This window comes from Chelonia mydas, chromosome 2, assembly GCF_015237465.2.
Source record: "Chelonia mydas isolate rCheMyd1 chromosome 2, rCheMyd1.pri.v2, whole genome shotgun sequence".
In the NCBI taxonomy this organism is placed as follows: Eukaryota; Metazoa; Chordata; order Testudines; family Cheloniidae; genus Chelonia; species Chelonia mydas.
This window is the reverse complement of record NC_057850.1, coordinates 167,643,644-167,662,973: the sequence shown is the minus strand read 5'-3', so window position 1 is coordinate 167,662,973 and position 19,330 is coordinate 167,643,644.

The window sequence follows — 19,330 nt, the reverse complement described above, 5'->3', positions numbered from 1 at the left end:
TGAAAAAAAGTGATCCAGGCCTGGTTGTCCGGTTGTTGAAGTAGAATGTGCACTTCCTAAAATCCCTTTTGTAGGAATTCGTACAGGAGTTGTTTTGATATGATGGCATTCTGCCATAATCCACTTCATCTGGCTTAAAGCACAAGAAATGCAAGTGATGAGTCCACCCATACAACCTTGAGTTCCAAGAGAAAACCTGAAGCATTGCTATGTGCGGTGATAACCATGTGTTCACACTTCATAAATAAACTGTGAATTTTTGCTGGAGACTAGGAAAACAGTCTCAAACAATATGTAGAAATCTTCTTTTTCAACCTAGACCTATACGTGAGGAAAATGAGTAAGCAACGATAATGTAACAATTGTAGGGAGCAGCTGATTAAAGATGTTCTGTAACCACTATATGGTGCCTTGAGCAGCTGACCATGTTCGATGGTTTAGTTTGTTGTAAGGAAATAGATGCTTTTATCTAGCCTCATGCGTGTAGTCCATCCAACCTTGTCTACATTGGAGACCTTACAAAGAACATTCCAATCAAGGTAGGAATCATAGCATAGAAAAGACTCCTGAAGCCCTAGCATAAACATCTTCAGAGATTAACACTTTACAGTAGCCAGGATTCAGACAGAACTTGAGAGCTAGGAAATCTCTGAAAACTATTTTCATTCTACTCCTTGCTGTTTCCCTGTTAAAACTGCCTGCAATCCATTCTGTTATTTGTCCCTGATGAATAAAGTAGATGCCGATGAACCAAGATAAATACTAGGATAACAGACTTTGATGGCACAGGGTTGACAGTCATGTTCAGAGGCTCTTGAATCTGAATGATCTAATTTATCACAGCCATTGACCAATGATATCCTGGAGACTGAAGTTAGAAACAACAATTTTATCATTGTTAAAATATTTAGTTATTGTTCGAAAGTTTGTGATTTGTTTATTCAAGCAACAGAAAATGGAATGGTTTATTTTTCATAATTGTCAAGGTCAAACGGATTGGAGATCACTGGGAAATCCTCATAACTGGGGCAAATCTCCAGCACCTATTTTTCCCCCTTTCAACTTGAATGCATGTTCTCTGGCTTTAATGGTGTCATCATAATTGGTCAGATTGCTTTGCTGGGATGATATTCAACATAATTGCCCTTTTAATTCCAACTATAGGTGTTAATATGGCACTTAAAGGTCGGAAATTTCTCCAGGCTACTGCTGTATGACTGTCTCATACACTAGCAACCAAGAAATTGACCTGTCAATTATAATTAGAGGTGTTAATATAGTGGTTAAAGGTCACAACAAATACTTTAATACAATGAATTCAGTTGAAAAGATATGTAGTTATAAATAATATTAAGTAATATTTAGATACATTTTGTGTAAATGGGACAACTACTTAACCGGGACAAATTTGGATCTTCCAAGGCCTCTTGATTAAGGAGTTTCTACTCAAATATATCTATTTTTCAGTAAGGAAAAACAATATGTTCCATTCCTCCTTATGCACAGATGCTTCATATTGGTTTGATTTAAAACGCAGTACCAAAGAATGCCCATCCAGAAAGTAAATGCTCTTAAATGTTAAAATACGGTAATTAAGTCAAGTCACACAATCAAAGGAACAGAAGCACTTCTCATTTTCCCCAATTTCTAACCACATATCGTTCTAATCAGCAGTCATCAATCAGACCTACTGTGAATTAAAGTGGCCAGTTCACACCATATTTCTCCCCAAACAGAAAATTCATCCCTAAATGCCTCAGTCCCTTCTTAATGCTCACCAGTATAGGTGGCATTTGCAGTATATCAGAAGGTCACCTGGTAACATAATAGCCTGGCTTGTTTAAATCTTTGAAAAATAAACAGGAACTAATTCATCACAATTAAAACTGCCTTCCATTTATCTTGCCACATATTTGTATCCAAAATGCACAATAAAGCCCTATAAAACGGCTTCCATGTTGGCATATAAATACACACTGGTCATGTACTGGTTTAATATGTTATATACTGAAATCATGGTCTGGTTTTCATAGTTCCAGAACTGACTGTACCCTTGAAACATGATGCCAGCAATGGTCCCGCTTAGAATTACAGAAATGTAGGTCTGAAAGCAACCTTGAGAGGTTATCAAGTCTAGCCCTCTATGCTGAGGCAGCACCAAGTGTGACTAATCCTCTGGTTTTCAACCTGTGGTTTGTGGGCTCCTGGGGTTCTGCAGACTATGTCTAAGATTTCTAAAAGGGGCCTTCACCTCCATTCAAAATTGTGTACAGTCCACAAATGAAAAAAGGTTGAAAGCCTTTTCATCATCCCTAGATCATCCCAACAGGTTTGTCCAACCTGCTCATAAAAACTTCCAATGCCAGGGATTCCACAACCTCCTTTGGAAGCCTATTACACTGCTTAACTATCCTTATAGTTAGAAAGGGTTTCCTAATATCTAACCTAAATTTCCATTACTGCAGATTACTACTTGTCCTGCCTCCAGTGCACATGGAGAACAATTGAACACTTTATAACAGCCCTTAACAAATTTGTAGACTTATCCAGTCCTCCCTCAGTCTTCTTTCTGGGCTAAACATCCCAGCTTTTCCTAAGTCATGTTTTCTAAACCTTTTCATCATTTTTTTTGCTCTCCTCTGGACTCACTCTAATTTGTCCACATTTTCCCTAAAGTATGGCACCCAGAATTGGACACAGTACTCCAGCTGAGGCTTCACTAGTGCCAAGTAGAGCAGGACAATTACCTCCCGTGTTGTACATAACACACTCCTGCTAATACACCCCAGGATGATTTTTAGCCTTTCACAACTGCATTACAATGTTGACAATCAATTTATGCTCCATTGTAACCCCCAAATACTTTTCAGCAGTACCACTGTCTAGCCAGTGCATTTGGTTTTTCATTCCTAAGTGTAATACTTTGAATTTCAATTTGTTTATTTGACTAGTTCTCCAATTTGTCAATGTCATTTTGAAATCTAATCTTGTCTTTCAAAGTGCTTACAACCCCTTCCAGCTTGGTGTTATTTACAAATTTTATAAGCATACTGTCCACAAACTTACTCATTTTGTCCTCTTCATGCACTAGATCTGCTGCTGCTGCTACCTTCATATGAAGTCTCTTGTATTCTGTCATTTTCTTCATACCTCTGAGAGGTTTGTTTACCAAAAAGGCAAAAATCTGCTTTCCTATGCACTTTCTGACACAGGCAGGCAGTATGGGGAAAAACAGTAAGTAGACTTTGTGTTGGTTGACCAGTTACCTATTCATAGTCCTTTGTTTCTTGTATTTTAACCTTATCCATGTCTCCACTCTCTCTGTTACCCTTCCCCAATCAAAATATGTTCTCAGACTATTTTCAACCCTGTGTTTTGTCTCAGTACAGTTTGTATAGGTTGGATTAACATGCAAAGCTAATGTCACCTTGTTATGGCATCCTCTTTAGGACCATCAGGAAACAATTCTTCAATTGTAGATACTAGAGCTGGTTAGAATTTTCCCTCCCATGAAAATTGTTCACATGAGTAAAAAGAAAAGGAGTACTTGTGGCACCTTAGAGACTAACCAATTTATTTGAGTATAAGCTTTTGTGAGCTACAGCTCACTTCAATGGATGCATTCAGTGGAAAATATAGTGAGGAGATTTATATACACACAGAACATGAAAAAATGGGTTTTATCATACACACTGTAAGGAGAGTGATCACTTAAGATGAGCTATTACCAGTAGGAGAGCGGGCCGGGGCAGGGGGGGGACCTTTTGTAGTGATAATCAAGGTGGGCCATTTCCAGCAGTTAACAAGAATGTCTGAGGAACAGTGCGGGGTGGGGGAACCTTTTGTAGTGATAATCAAGGTGGGCCATTTCCAGCAGTTAACAAGAATGTCTGAGGAACAGTGTGGGGTGGGGGAATAAACATGGGGAAATAGTTTTACTTTGTGTAATGACCCATCTACTCCCAGTCTCTATTCAAGTTCACAGGAGTGACTTTCTTGATATTTCTGGTAATTGAAAACCAATCTGACATTTTCAGCCATCAAAAAGAGAAATTTCAGCCATTTCGGCAAAATATTTTACTTTTACTGAAATTTTTCACTTGACACTCCAAAAGTTTTCAATACAGAACCCACAACATATATGGGGGGGGGGAGTTTCCAGTGTTTTTTTTGGGGGGGGGGTCGGTGGGAGTGTTTCGTTTTGTTTTTAAGAAAAGAAACTTTCCAAAAAATGACATTTCCTACTGAAATTTACATTGGTAATTTAAATTACAGGTAATTTAAATTCATAAAAGTCAGGAAATAAAAAAGTTAAAATTCTCAAAGCAAGATTCACTTTCTTCCACATTGCAGTATGGAGTGTTTTAGATTTCTGCCTTTTCGTATACACAGTCTGTGCAATGTGGGTGAGTGCCAGAGACAGACTGGACTTGTGTCTCCTCCAAAAGGACAGGAACATTAATAGTACATTCCTCCCTCCTCAGTACTGCACTGAAATTGGGTGTGAGCCCAAGTTTTAGTCTGTGTAAGAGTAAGGAAGATATCACTACTTTTTAAATAAACTTGTGATAATGTATTCCTTGAACAGATAAGAAGCAGGCTATTAATATTTCCATTAATCGTAGGGCTGTCAATTAATCACAGTTAACTCACATGATTAACTCAAAAAATTAATCGTGATTCATCGCAGTTTTAATCACACTGTTAAACAATTGAATACCAATTGAAATCTATTAAATATTTTGGATGTTTTTGTACATTTTCATATATATTGTATTCTGTGTCGTAATTGAAATCAAAGTGCATATTATTTTATTACAAATATTTGCACTGTAAAAATGATAAACAAAAGAAACAGTATTTTTCAATTAACCTCATACAAGTACTGTCATGCAATCTCTTTGTTGCGAAAGTGCAACTTACAAATGTAGATTTTTTGTTATATAACTGCACTCAAAAACAAAAACAAACAATGTAAAACTTCAGAGCCTACAAGTCCACTCAGTCCTACTTCTTGTTCCGCCAATCGCTAAGAAAAACAAGTTTGTTTACATTTACAGGAGATAATGTTGCCCTCTTCTTATTTACAATGTCAACAAAAAGTGAGAACAAGCATTTACATGGCACTTTTGTAGCTGGCATTGCAAGGTATTTACGTGCCAGATATGCTCAACATTTGTTTGACCCTTCATGCTTCGGCCACCATTCCAGAGGACATATTTCAATGCTGATGACACTCATTAAAAAAATAGTGAGTAATTAAATTTGTGACTGAACTCCTTGGGGGAGAATTGTATGTCCCTGCTCTGTTTTACCCGCCGTCTGCCACATATTTTTTTTAATCGCGCAATTAATCATGATTAATTTTTTTAATCACTTGACAACGCTAATTAATAGCAATACAGGAATCACCAATGAACTTTTTTACTCATTAATTATTTTTAAATGCTGCACTGCTAAAGTAGAGTTCAACCTAGATCAAAGAATCACCTTAAGGAAAACATCTTCTCCCTTCTCTCTTAAATACATTGTTATTAAGGGAGGATGAAGTTATAAAATATATGCAAATGTTAATAATAATACTTATGTCTTATAATAAAATACCCAGTTATTTTAATAAGTAGAGCTCAAAACACTTTATAAAGGAGGTCAGTATCATTATTCCTATTTTACTGATGGGGAAACTGAAGCACAGGGAGGTGAAATAACTTGCCCTGGGTCATCCAGCAGGCCACTGAGTGAGCTGGGACTAGAATTCAGGTCTCCTGAGTCCCAGTGCAGGCCACACTGCCTCCTACAACATATCTAAGTATTTATAGTGAAGTCACTACTCCAATTGCATATAGCTGTTTAAGATGTCTCACACTGGGGGAAATGCCAGAAATATTCAACAGATCTCTTTTAAAGGTCTTATATGTTACTGAAAGAACTTTGCTCCCTTTCATTATTTTAACCATAATTATTTGGTGTTTATCTAGAGTCACATGCTTAGATACGAATGTCACATTTAATAAATAAATAAATAAATGAAGCTAAGTTTCTAGCCTTCAGCTTTGCTGATAAAGCTGGAAGAGGCAAACCCTGAAGGCACAAAACCCAGAAGGTAAATAAGATGACCCCAGTTTTTTTTTTTTAAATGTCATTACTTTTAAGCCAATCTCATTATTTTGAACACAGGATATTGGCAATACACATGCACAGCCCCTGTGAAAACACAAAACCAAGGCCCCACATCACTGGTCCTACTATACTCTCCCTCCCCCTTCTTTTTAGCCCTCTGGTGGCTGTGTGTGTGTGTGTGTGTGTGTGTGTGTGTGTGTGTGTGTGTGTGTGTGTGTGTGTGTGTGTAATCCCACAGAGCACTGAGATAAGCAGAAACTTTGCTAAGGACCTTTTCTGGTACTGCTACTCAGTATAGGCTACAAACTTAAGGATATCAAAGGGAAGAAGGGGGAAACCAACTGACAATGAGAAAAACCAAACCAACCTCGAGCTTTCACTACTACATATTTCATATTCTGTTAGACAACGAGAATTCTAGGGAGCCTCAAAGAATGCAGCTGCCCCAGTTATGCAGGTTCTTACTGAAATTTAGAGATAAGCTACTCACTTTGTTAATATCCTAAGTACTTTTTAATCAAATTTTAAAAGGGAAAGAGATGGCTAAAGGAAGAGTAAGAGAGCAATGGACCTTCTTGTGCATCTGACCTAAAGACTACGTTTACCCTGCTTGTCACACATCTGAACTTCAAATGTAAGAGGCAAAAATTAACAAAGTTGGTACCTGTGCATGTTATAGAAGTCTCTCTTTTGCATGTTTTATTGCCTGTCTGAGCCATATGCTTTAAAGGCCAGGGGGAGACACTTGGTTGTTGGATGATTCAGAGACATAGCCCCACCCTTCAGACTGCAAAAACAATTCAATTAAAAGCAGGAGACTGGTAATGCTAAATCCTCTCGAGCCATGTGACCCTTCCCCACCAGTTAATAGTTTGGGCCATTAAATAGAAACACAATATTTTTTAAAGAGCCTAATATGCCTTTATAAAGCAGCGGGGGGGGGGGGGGGGGGAAGGGGAAGGGCTGAGCAGTAGTTGTTTCATTTGTAGACCCACATAGCCTGCATTGTCTTGCTCTGCTGACACTAGGTGATGCACGATTGACTGGGGCCATGGCCATGCCCTCTCTGCATGGGCAAACTTCACACATGTGGGGTAACATATACTGCTGGCAGTGCTAGCAATTCCCAACCACAGCCACTTTGTGATGTGGAGCACTTTCAGCCATATTATGGCTGTCTCTTTGTAGGAACAGTAGCACAAGGTAGAAGATTCCTGTGCCTTCTCACCTCCCTGCGAACCCATGAGCAGTGGGCTGTAATGTGTAGATACGAAAGCCTTCTTAACTGGAAGTTCAGTTTTGAGTACAATTGTTTACATTCCAGCCAGACCAGAATACAGTTTGAGGAATCCCCATGCATGGAACAAGCTGTACTGGTAGATTTTTATACTGGGTTTGAATGCTACGTACAAAAGGAGTTGAATGTGGTAGATACTACAATAAAAAGTATAGAAAGACTATTTCAATTTGGAAACAGCGTATTGAATTAGTAATTGTCCCATTTTAACATGGAATCTTAAGCAACTCTTTACTACAGAAGGTTTATTAACCCCATGCCACATTATTTTTTTCAGTATTGCATTATAACTACAGAGCCTAAAAAGCTGAAGTTATTGTTCAAAGAAATTAAAATAAAAATTGCAAAGTAACCTTAGATTGTAAGTAAAGCTTATTGTCACCAGTTGTTTAGCTACCGTTTTTGAAAGATGGGACAGTTTATGTTGCAAGTTATCCTTACTGTAATACAGTAAAATATAACCAATGTCAGCCTTAAAAAAGAACCATTTAAAATCTAATCATTATGCTCCATTTCAAATTACTTTTGTCAGCATGTTGCTTTTCTTCGCCAGACTGAAGATGTAGCATTATGAGGTGAATATGAAATAATTGATTGTGCTCCAAATGAAAATGTCCTTGATTTGAAAGTCATATGTAGAGTCGCTTTGGTTGTAAAGCTTCCCTGGCATATAAGCAAGAAGGGGCAATCAGTCAAGGAAGCTAAATGCAATAGCTCTTCATTAGATGGGACATTTTTCTTTTTGACATCCAAAGTTCTCCCTGCCCCACAGTGGAAACATATGATAACAATATGTCTGATGTTTAAGCCAAAAGTATCCCTAGTTAGAACCGCGAGGAGTGCTTGCTTTGTAAAAGACTGATTCCCAATGCCTCTGACTATACTAAACGACAGATCCGCTGTTTTGCAATGCTGACAGGCAGCTCCACAGCTTTTGGTCAATTTTTTTTTTTTTTTTGCTAAAACCATGTTACATTAATATACTTGTTATTGTTGTCATGAGCGTGGATTCCTGCTGGGCTTTACACCACTTCCTCATAGGATGTTGAGGCAGTAACTAGGAAGAAATAGAAATGGCCAGGAAACTATGAGAACATTCAGTGATCCTTTTACAGATGATCCTATTCCCTTTTACAGATGTGCACCAAACAAACATGTCTTATTTCTCATGTGTTCTTTGGAAGTTAAAGTATAACATCACTTCAGAGATCTTTATATTGACATCTTATGTGGGGAAGGTGCTGGGGGACAGTATCACTGGACAGCTGTTAGAAATCGTGGAAAATCTGAGAGGTCAGCAAAAAGGAAAGGTTATGGGGAATCTCAAAAATAGCTGATAAATAGGTATTAAAGTCATTGGACAGAGCATTAGGAAAGGCTCTAAATTCAAATCGGACGCTAGCTCTGAATATTTCAGGTTTAAAGGTAAACACAAAAGACCCAACTTTGGACTGTCACAAGAGTCTGACGTATGTTAAATTCTGAAAAAAATTATAGCAATGTAACTTCAACTGGGTGCTGTTCTTGAGATGGGATTCATTTAGGGTTCTAGGTCCCGATACAGCAAAGCACTTAAGTGTGTGCTTAAATTTAAGAAGGCAGGTAGCTCTAGTGACATCAAGCAGAGCTGTGCACTTTTACATTGTTTTGAGTACTATTAGATTATAGCCCCGTTTCAAACACGATATGCAAAAGAGAATTTCTTCCCAAACTGTAATAATGTACATGAAAAAATATGCATTTGTGCTCCTGCAAATGAAGAGCTCTGTCTAAGCTTGAAAGCTTGTCTCTCACCAACATGAAAGATATTACTTCACCCACCTTGTCTCTCCAACATCCTTGAAATGGTCATGTTGGCAAACAAATTGAGCAATGGTGCATCCAAGTTCCATATACAGTTACAAATAAGATTTTTAGAAATTTTTGCAGGTGCAATCATTGCATCTAAGATTTAAAATATTTTAAATACTCAGGAGTTCGGGTGTATTTTAGCTACCAATTGTGGATTATATATGTGGCCATGGGGCAGCAGCGTGGACTACTGGATAAGGCAGTGGATTACTAGTCAGGTGACCTAAATTCTATTCCCAGCTCTGATCTGCTCTGTGACATCGGGCAACTCACTTCACCTCTGTTTAACTTCCCATCGTTTGACTGTCTTGTCTACTTTCCCAATATGCTCTTTGGGATACAGACTGTCTCTTATGATGTGTTTGGGATGCCATTGTGCTAGGAGTTGTTCGGTCTCAGTTGTGGTCTGTAGGTGCTGCCATAACACGAATAAACTAATAACCATAATATAATGGAAAACCATACACACTGTTATACACAAACACAGACATCTCATTAAGTGCCTCATGGATCTCATAGGCAGGCTTTGTTTTCTTTTAAATGGCCTCCAGCTCCCAATGCAAAATATATATCCAATTCCGTTCAAACACAGATTGTTTTACCTGTTATTATCATAAGTGCAGTGAGTTTGGTTGACTTTGTGTGCTTCTTCCAAAACCACCAATTCCACCCAATTGGTTGCCCATGCTCACGAGAGGTCTAAGTTATGAAATAGCAAAGCTGCTGCCGGCCAGGGTGGACACTGCATAAGGACAGGCCTATTTGGAGGCCCATTGACTTCTGTGGGCTCTGCACAAATACAGAGCTCTGCCAACATGGATGCAGCAGCAAGAAGGGGGCCAAAAACGCAATAGGACAAACATCTTCAGTTGAGCAGGGAATCAATATCTACAGTGTCTGTTCCCCCTGGGCCTGGCTTTAAGGCATGGTATCAGTCCCTCACTTTCAAGAGCATTATAATCAATGCAAAAATGGCATAAGAAACCTAAAGAAAAACCCCCAACATTCCCATATTTCTTTAAATGTTACTTAGCAGCCCAAGAATTTTAGATTAATAGCCACTAATGGACTTTTAGGATAGAGAAGTGAAACTACATATTATTAGTACAGTGAGCCTTCACGAAAGGAAAATACCATAAAATAATATTGAGCACAGAGAATAGCATTTTTCACATTTTTTTTCCAGTTTTCAAACTTTACATTTTAGCAGTCCTTTTATGAAGAAATAGAATTCAAATATAATACACATGCTCCATTAAAGCTAATAACTATGGTAAGAGGTCACTAAGATTGCACAGGTAAATGCTCAAAAGTCAGTCAAATCTGCCCACCTTGACTTTTCCTACCATGCATATGCTTTACCATGTAGTCCTTAATTATAAACTAGTTTACATATTATTTCCATGTCACTCCTGCTAACTCTGTGTACAAGTGGATAGTATGCAGTGAATGAAATTACTTCAGTTTGTGAGTGGACATGGGGCTCTTCTGTTGAGATGAAGCAATACATTAGCTCACTTTATTCCATCAGGCATGAGTTACAACCGAGTTCCTGTACTATGCTTTCTGCTCTGCAATCAGTTGCTTGAAAGAATGACTTTTTCAAATGTACTAAATGGAGAACCTGAATTTTGAATTCAAAAGTTATTGCTTAATCTCAGTACAAGAACCCCATGTCAAAGCATAACCATAGGTCTTTCAGCAAAACTACAAAACAAAGCTAGTAATGGAGCTTACTAGCAAGAGGAAAAAGGCAGTAGTTTGTTCATGAAAAAGAGTCAAAAAGAAAGAAGCATGAATGAATAGCTTGAATTTTTTTACTCACGCTCAGAGGCATTCGAGAGAACTCTCTCTAGCAGATAATAAATACATCAAGCATCAAAACATTACCTGTTGCTTGCATCTTCAGATTCCCAGTATTCAAAGGCCTCCATGGTTTACTTCAGTAAAAGATATTAAGGACACAAGATACACCTAACTCAGTTACAGGCTCATTAAACAATCCTGAATGTGCCATCAAAATCAGGTGATTCCAACACCCTCCCCTTCCCACACGCATTTCTCTTTATAACACTTTAAAAAAATCGGTTTCATTAGCTTAGAATAATGCACAGAAGGAAAACAGAAAATGAAGGTACTTTGAACTTGAAAGAGGAAGAGAAAGTAAAAGAAACCACAGCTATAAATGAAACATAAACTCTCCAGTAATGAAATTAAAGTTCCGCATGCACAGCTGAATTTCACTCTTTGCTGTGAGTCTTTACAATATTACACATACAATTTATCTTTTCTGTTTTTCTGATCCTGCTAAAAAAGGAAGTCAATGGCACAGCTTCTGCCAAGTTTAGTAGGAACAGGATAAGACCCATGGTGTTTGTTGTTTTTAAATACAAATAAGTTGGCTGCCTTATGATCTGAAGTTCCAGTTTTTGTCTATGGTACATAAACATTTAAAAAATCCTAACTTTTTTAGGCAGGTGAGCTGAAAGGGAGGCATAAAATGTAAGCTACTGAGTGCATAAGAAGGATAAAATGCTGCTATGGTGTATTACTTCCGTGATGATTGAGGCAGGTTTCAGGATAACGTAGTTATGTAGCTAACATTGAAAAATGTAATGTAGTCTGGCTGTATTTTATGTATTTTGGATCTTTTCTGGCCCCATAGCATAGTATAGGAGCACCTTACAATCTTTAATGGCTTTCTTCACACCACTATATAGTAGGGAACTTCTATTATCCTCATTTTACAGATGAGGAACTGAGATACAAAGTTTATGGGCCAGATTTTCAAAGGTATTTATGTGCCTAAAGATGCAGATAGGCACCTAGTGGGATTTCAAAAGCACCTGCAGGTTAGACAGCTATTTATCTTTGAAAATCTGGTCCTAAGTTACTTGCCCATGGTCTCTCACACACAGTCGATGGCAGAAGAGGAAATTGAACTCAGGACTCCCAAACATAAGGCTAGGACCCTAACCACTAGACCATCCTTCCTGTCCTTTTACTGAATCAGTCTCTGGTCCTTGTGTTGGTGAGAGAGAGTCTGTGAGCGACAACATGAAGTGTGGTACTGAACAGTGTACTATAGGATGAGCGGCAACTTTCTCAGATTAAGTTTGTACAGGACATAAAGTTTCCTCAAACAAAACAATATTTTATAAAATATAAAAATGGTGAATTTTCTCATGGGAAAATGTGAAGTGCAGGCAAGGAAGGCCCACTTCCTCACACATTTTTGACAGTTCATATATGTTAGGTGCAGTATATACCACATTAGAAGGTATTTTGTGCCTGGTTTTAAAATATACATAAATAAAAGTGTTGGGAAGTTATGTTAACTGAATTTATTATGCTCTCCCTGCAATTCTGTTCACCTATGTTGAGTACAAGCTGGAGAGGTACCTTCACGGACCAGTTCCTGTAATGGATAAGGAAGGTACAGAGCAACAAGTTAAGGAACTGGTACAAATGGGTGGGTTGAATTTTAGGGATGTGTAAAGAGTTTTAGAAAATCATCCTATAAATACTACTAGCTGAACTGCGTATCTTGGAAGCACACCTTTTATTTAGGATGAACATGCTGTGTGAATTTGCTTCCTGGAAAGAAGATACGTATGTCTCCTTTTTGTGTTGTGCTGTTTTGTCTTTTGACAATACAGTTGGATAATTTTGGTTATTTGGTGTCTGAACACTTTTAAGAATGAACTGCTAGTGTAGTTAAACAATTGTCTATACATTTGATCCAATAACTTCAATCCTGCATTATCCCTCAACTTGCATTAACCCTCTCCAAACATGCCTTCTCCTGTCCTGACCAGAGAATGCTACTTGTACCAAATCACGTGATGGGTTTTTGTGATGTGGGTTAACATCTATTAGAATAACAAGGATGAGACCCTCCCAATTAATACCCTCTGTGAGCGTTAGTCACATTTGAACTAAGGTCTTGCTGACAGGGAAAGCCTAGTGCACTTTAACATCTACTTCTAGCCTTCTACTGTTTGTTATATTGGTTAGGAAGATCACCAGGTGATTGCAGACACTTTAATGGAGTACAGGTCAGATTCTGCTCTTAAGTATATTTGTGTGAATCCAGGATAACATCACTGATGTCAATGCCAGATTTATTCTAGTGTAACTGAGAAACTGAGATCAATGCCAGATTTATTCTAGTGTAACTGAGGTCAGAATCTAGTTCTCAGGAAGGACACTTCTTAGGTGACCCAGAGAGAGACAACAGTACTTAAAGCTACTCCCTCAGCTTTCCCCCCTGCTCTTAAGACTCAACACATTGACCTCCCTCCATCCTCCTTTTTCCTCCTTCAGTGGGTGGTTTCTCTCTTGGTGATAGCAGAACATTGATGTCCTGTGGCCCACCCTCTCTGATTGGATTGACAATGACGGAGCAGCGGGTACAAATACTTTTTAAATACAAGGCAGCCTCACTAATGACTAGAATTTTCAATTCTTAAATTTTCTACTATCAAGCTTGGATAGATGGCAAATCGCACGTAAACTACCAGATGCCACTCTGTGATCTGACGTTTCAGGCCATTTTAGTTCTATTCAATTTTAGGACATGTAGAGACATGCACGTACCACTCGATCTGCAGAGTGGCAGCAGAGCCACTGCAGTTATTACTGCAGCTTCACGCTGCTTTACTGTAGTCAGATTCCTATGCAGCTGGGGGGACATTTTGATTGGGGAGGGAGCATCAGAATGTATTCCTTAATGTCTCACAAAGAAAGAAATGTGTCACTTCTGGGCTTGATTCCAGTAGTCTTTCTAGAGGTAAAGCTCCTATTGAGGCCACCAGGAATCTCACTTGCATCTGGACTGCATATGTGCCATTTAAAACAAACATTCTACAAAGATGCTGTTCTACTAAGAACAACACAGAATCCTGCGCTTGGCTGATATCTCAGTGTTTGATTTGCAGGGTGAAGAAATCACCCCGTTGCTGTAATAAAAGCATGCTGATTCAACTAGTGCTGACTAGGTGATGCATAACAATAAATCTTACATGGAAGAATAGATCTTATCAAAGATAAACACTGGAGCAGAGTGCAAGACTGTAAGTGTCATTCATTTAAAACTGTAGCTCTGGCTCATTCAGGGTTGTGTTGAACTCCTCTGTGTTCATTTAGAGCTCGCCAATATAATACACCTTAGTCACCAATGGCAGGCTCGGAAACAGTATTTCTCAATAAACCTACATTATTCCATTAATTGCAAGCTCATTGTCTTGGCACAATTGTAATGCTTCCCTGAATGGGAACAACTCTGAAACAAAACCAAACATTGGGCTCAATCCTGCAAGGTGCTGAGCATTCTGTAAAACATTTGAGCACGTGTTTAACGTCACCTAAAACCCCTTGATTATGTGTGTGTCCTCTCCTCCTCATATAGGAAAGTGCCACGTAAGGGACTACAGAGACTATTTTGTGGATGCTATTGTAGGCCAGTGGCTGAGCAGCTCTGTGGCTGGGGGAGGAGGATTCCCGGCTTGCAATCCTAAGCATCTGCCTAGTGTGCGGATGGGCTACTGAGTGAGTTCTTATCTGTCAGAGCATTGTTCCAGGTGCTTTACAGTCAGCTGCTTTGGTTACACTTTGTCACATTTTTTTGAGGTTTTCTTTATAACCATAAGAGCTAGAGATTTACTTAGACAAAAAACAAACAGTCCTCTCCACTCCCACCCAACCCCAAGATTTTGGAGAATGAGACAGTAGCTTCAGAGAAGTGCTGATATTGCATATGGGTAATTGCCAGCTGTTTTCTGAGCACTGATTTTAATATATAATATAGTCTAAAGCCCTACACAATTCCAGTTTAAAACCAGAGCTAGGCCCACTTAGAGAAATCAAGATGCATAACCATGAAAGGAATCTGAGTTTCAGTTTTGAGAACCTCCCCAAAATAATTCCCAGATAATATCTTTTGGCAAAACATCCACTCTTCATTTAAAAATTGCCAGTGATGGAGAATCCACCACTACTCTTGGTAAGTTGTACCAATGGTTAATTACTCTCCGTGTTAAAAATGTACACCTTATTTCCAGTCTGACTTTGCCTAGATTCACCTTCCAGCTATTGGATCATGTTATACCCTTCTCCGCTAGACTGAAGAGCCCATTATTAAATATTTGTTTCCCATATAGGTATGTAGACTGTAATCAAGTCACCCCTCTCAACCTGTTCTTTGTTGAACTAAATAGATAGCTCTCATTGAATGTATTACTATAAGGCATGTTTTCTCATACTTTTATCATTTTTGTGGCTCTTCTCAGAGCTGTCTCCAATTTACCAGCCTTCTTCTTGAACTGTGGACACCAAAACTGAGCACAGTATTCCAGCAGTGGTCAGACCAGTGCCAAATACAGAGGTAAAATAATCTCTGTACTCCTACTTGAGATTTCCCTGTTTCTGCACCCACATATCACATTAGCCCTTTTGGTCACAGCGTGACACTAAGATTACAGGTAAACTAATTATCCCAAATATTTTTCAGAGTCACCCATAGAGTCCCCCATTAGGTAAATATGGCCTACATTCTTTGTTCCTATATATATACATTTATATTTAGTTGTATTAAAACGCATTGTTTGCTTATGCCCAGTTTACCAAGCAATCCAGATCGCTCTCTTTTAGTGACATGTCCTGTTCATTATTTACTACTCCGCTGATTTTTGTGTCATCTTCAGACTTTATCAATGATGATTTTATATTTTCTTTCAGGTCATTAATAAAAATGTTAAATAGTATAGGGCCAAGAACCAATCCCTGTGGGATCCTACTAGAAACATACCCACTCGATGGTGACCCAACATTTACAATTAAAATTTGAGGTCTATCAGTTAGCCAGTTTTTAATCCATTACTGAGTGTCGTGTTCTAGTTTTCTAATCTAAATGTTGTGAGGTACCAAGTCAAACCCCTTATAGAAATCTAAATATATTACGTCAACACAATTAATGTTATCAACCAAACTTGTAATCTCAACAAAAAAATATATCAAGTTAGTTTGTTAGAATCTATTTTCTATAAACCCATTTATTTGCATTAATCACATTATTCTTCTTTTATTCTTTATTAATTGAGTCCCATGTCAGCTGCTCCATTATCTTGCCTGGGATCGATGTCAGACTGACAGGCCTATAATTGTCCAGGTCACCTTTTTCAAATACTGGTACCACATTAGCTTTCTTCTGAAACTCCCCAGTGTTCCAAGTCTTATTGAAAATCAAATTAATGATCCAGTAAGCTTCTCAGCCAGCTCTTTTAAAACTATTGGATGCAAGTTATATGGACCTGCTGATTTAAAAATGTCTAACTTGCATAGCTGCTGTTTAACATCATCCTAAATTACTGGAATGGAAAAAGTATTATCAGCAGCATGTTATACATCTACATCATCTGTTCCCTCCCCCGCCCCCACAAATACAGAAGAGAAATATTTATGCTGCTTTTTTGCATTAGTATTGATAATACTACCATTTGCCTTTAGTAATGGACAAATTCCATTGTTAAGATTCTTTTTGTTCCTAATATACTTCTAGAAACTCCTTATTTTCCTTAACTCTAAAGGCCATAGATTTCTCTGATGTCCCTTTTCATCCCATATCAATTTTTTACAAGTCCTAGGTTCTGATTTATATTCATTACTATCAACTTCCCCCTTCTCCCATTTCTTATATAATATTTTATAGCTGTCTTGACTTCCCTCTAAACCAGGTCATTTTCAAACTAACACAACCTTCTGCTTTGATTGTGGGATTATGGTATTTTGGCCATTTAGTGAAGTGTTCTTAACCATTTCCCAATTATCATTCTCTCATTCTCATTTTTCTGATTTAAATTCTTCCTCCAGCTGATTTGGCTCATATGTTTGTGAAACTGGCCATTTTAAAGTACCAAGTAGATATATTAGTGGTCTGGACTTTATTCTTTTGGACTTTATTTATTACACACCTTTAAGTCTTCTGTGACTTGTGTAGCCACTTTCTCTCAAGTATGGGCACCAAGTTTTTGCAAAAGCCAATTCCAGTGACATGGGTTCCATTTCCAGGTTTGCAACTGAGCTGCTGTGTGACCTTGGGCAAGTCACTTCACCTCTGTGCATCTCTTCCCTCTCCCACTCTTTATCTGTTTTCTCTATTTAGAAGTAAGCTCTTCAGGGCAAGGACTGTCTGTTCTATGCATCTTTAGAGTGCTTAACACAGTATTCAGAGTAGCAACTGTGTTAGTCTGTATCTTCAAAAAGAACAGGAGTACTTGTAGCACCTCAGAGACTAACAAATTTATTTACGCATAAGCTTTCATGGGCTACAGCCCACTTCATCAGATGCATGCAGTGGAAAATACAGTAGGACGATTTTATACAACAGAGAACATGAAACAATGGGTGCTACCATGCACACTATAATGAGAGTGATCAGTTAAGGTGACAGGTTTCAGAGTAGCAGCCTTGTTAGTCTGTATTCGCAGAAAGAAAAGGAGTACTAGTGGCACCTTAGAGACTAACCAATTTATTTGAGCATAAGCTTTTGTGAGCTGCAGCTCACTTCATCGGATGCATTTACGCTCAAATAAATTGGTTAGTCTCTAAGGTGTCACTTGTACTCCTTTTCTTTTTTCAGTTAAGGTGAGCTATTACCAGCAGGAGAGGGGAAAAAAATTGTAGTGATAATCAAGATGGGCCATTTCCAGCAATTGACAAGAACATGTGAGGAATAGTAGGGCAGGGGGAAATAAACATAGGGAAATAGTTTTACTTTGTGTAATGACACATCCAGTCTTTATTCAAGCCTAATTTAATGGTGTCCAGTTTGCAAATTAATTCCAATTCAGCAGTGTCTCCTTGTGTTTATTCCCTCCCTCCCTCCCCCCCCCCCCCCACTGTTCCTCACAGGTTCTTGTCAGCTGCTGGAAATGGCCATCTTGATTATCACTATAAAATGTTTTTTTTTTCCCTCTCCTGCTGGTAATAGCTTTACTTCAGCTGGCTTTTGATCAGGACCTGAGTGCATAAGAATGGGAGGCAAGATCCCCCTGTACCTTTTTCCCAGGGGCACAATCTTAGTCATTGTGCTCTGGAATTACAAAGAATTGTCTAGTGTATTATCTCTTCAAAGAGTGGGTGGGAAGAGGTGGGGAGGAGCAGGTAATGATTTTTGGACAAGTTCCCAAACAGTCCTTCAAAATGGGTTCTCTTACATTCACATGTTCACTGTGTCATGAATGCACACGTGTGCTCACACAGAAGCACACATTGATGAATATATACAGCCACACACACAATCACATACAGACTTAGCCATTAAATCATCCAGGGGGCAATCTTATATTATGGTATCAGGCAACAGGCTATTGGACCTTCAGTTCCTTTTCTGCGTGCTGCCAGCTACTAGTTCTCTGTGCTCGGAAGGGATTAAAGGAACCAGGAGCTGAGGAAGAGGAAGCTCTAATCCAGCTCTGATTTATCAGTGGTTGCCTCTAGTGGTAGTAGCCAGAACAGCAACAGCTGCAGCTGAGCAATGCTAAGATTGGGCTGCTGAGGCGGAGTGATGAGAGTAGCACCAGTGAGCCCCCTTCCGTGTTGTGCCCCCAAGCACTTGGGAGCTGGGATTTGTGCTCTTGTTGCCAGCTGTTGGTGCGATTTGTAGAGCTCACTGGTTCCTTATGTCTTCTCATTGTCTGTCCGCAGTGTGTTCACCGACTTTACAACCATACTCTGGTCCTGAACAAGGACCTTGAGATTTGGCCCAGATTTTCAAAAGAGTGTACAGCAAGATTTTCAAAGAGCTAGCACACTACATGGGCTAGTGCCCAGCAGCTACCATTATGGCACTAATTGCCAGGCTTTCAAAGGAGCTGAGGCGGCTGCTTATTTTGGTGCCTAAAGAGAAGGAGAGCTATTTTTAAATTGGCTTTTATTGACTCCCAGTAATGAAAGGTAAACTTCCGTCTGTTCCCTGCACATTGTGCAACACTTCCTATTACAGATCTTCCATTCATCCTGGTTCACTATTTGCATACTATATAAAGAGCTAATGCTTCCTTT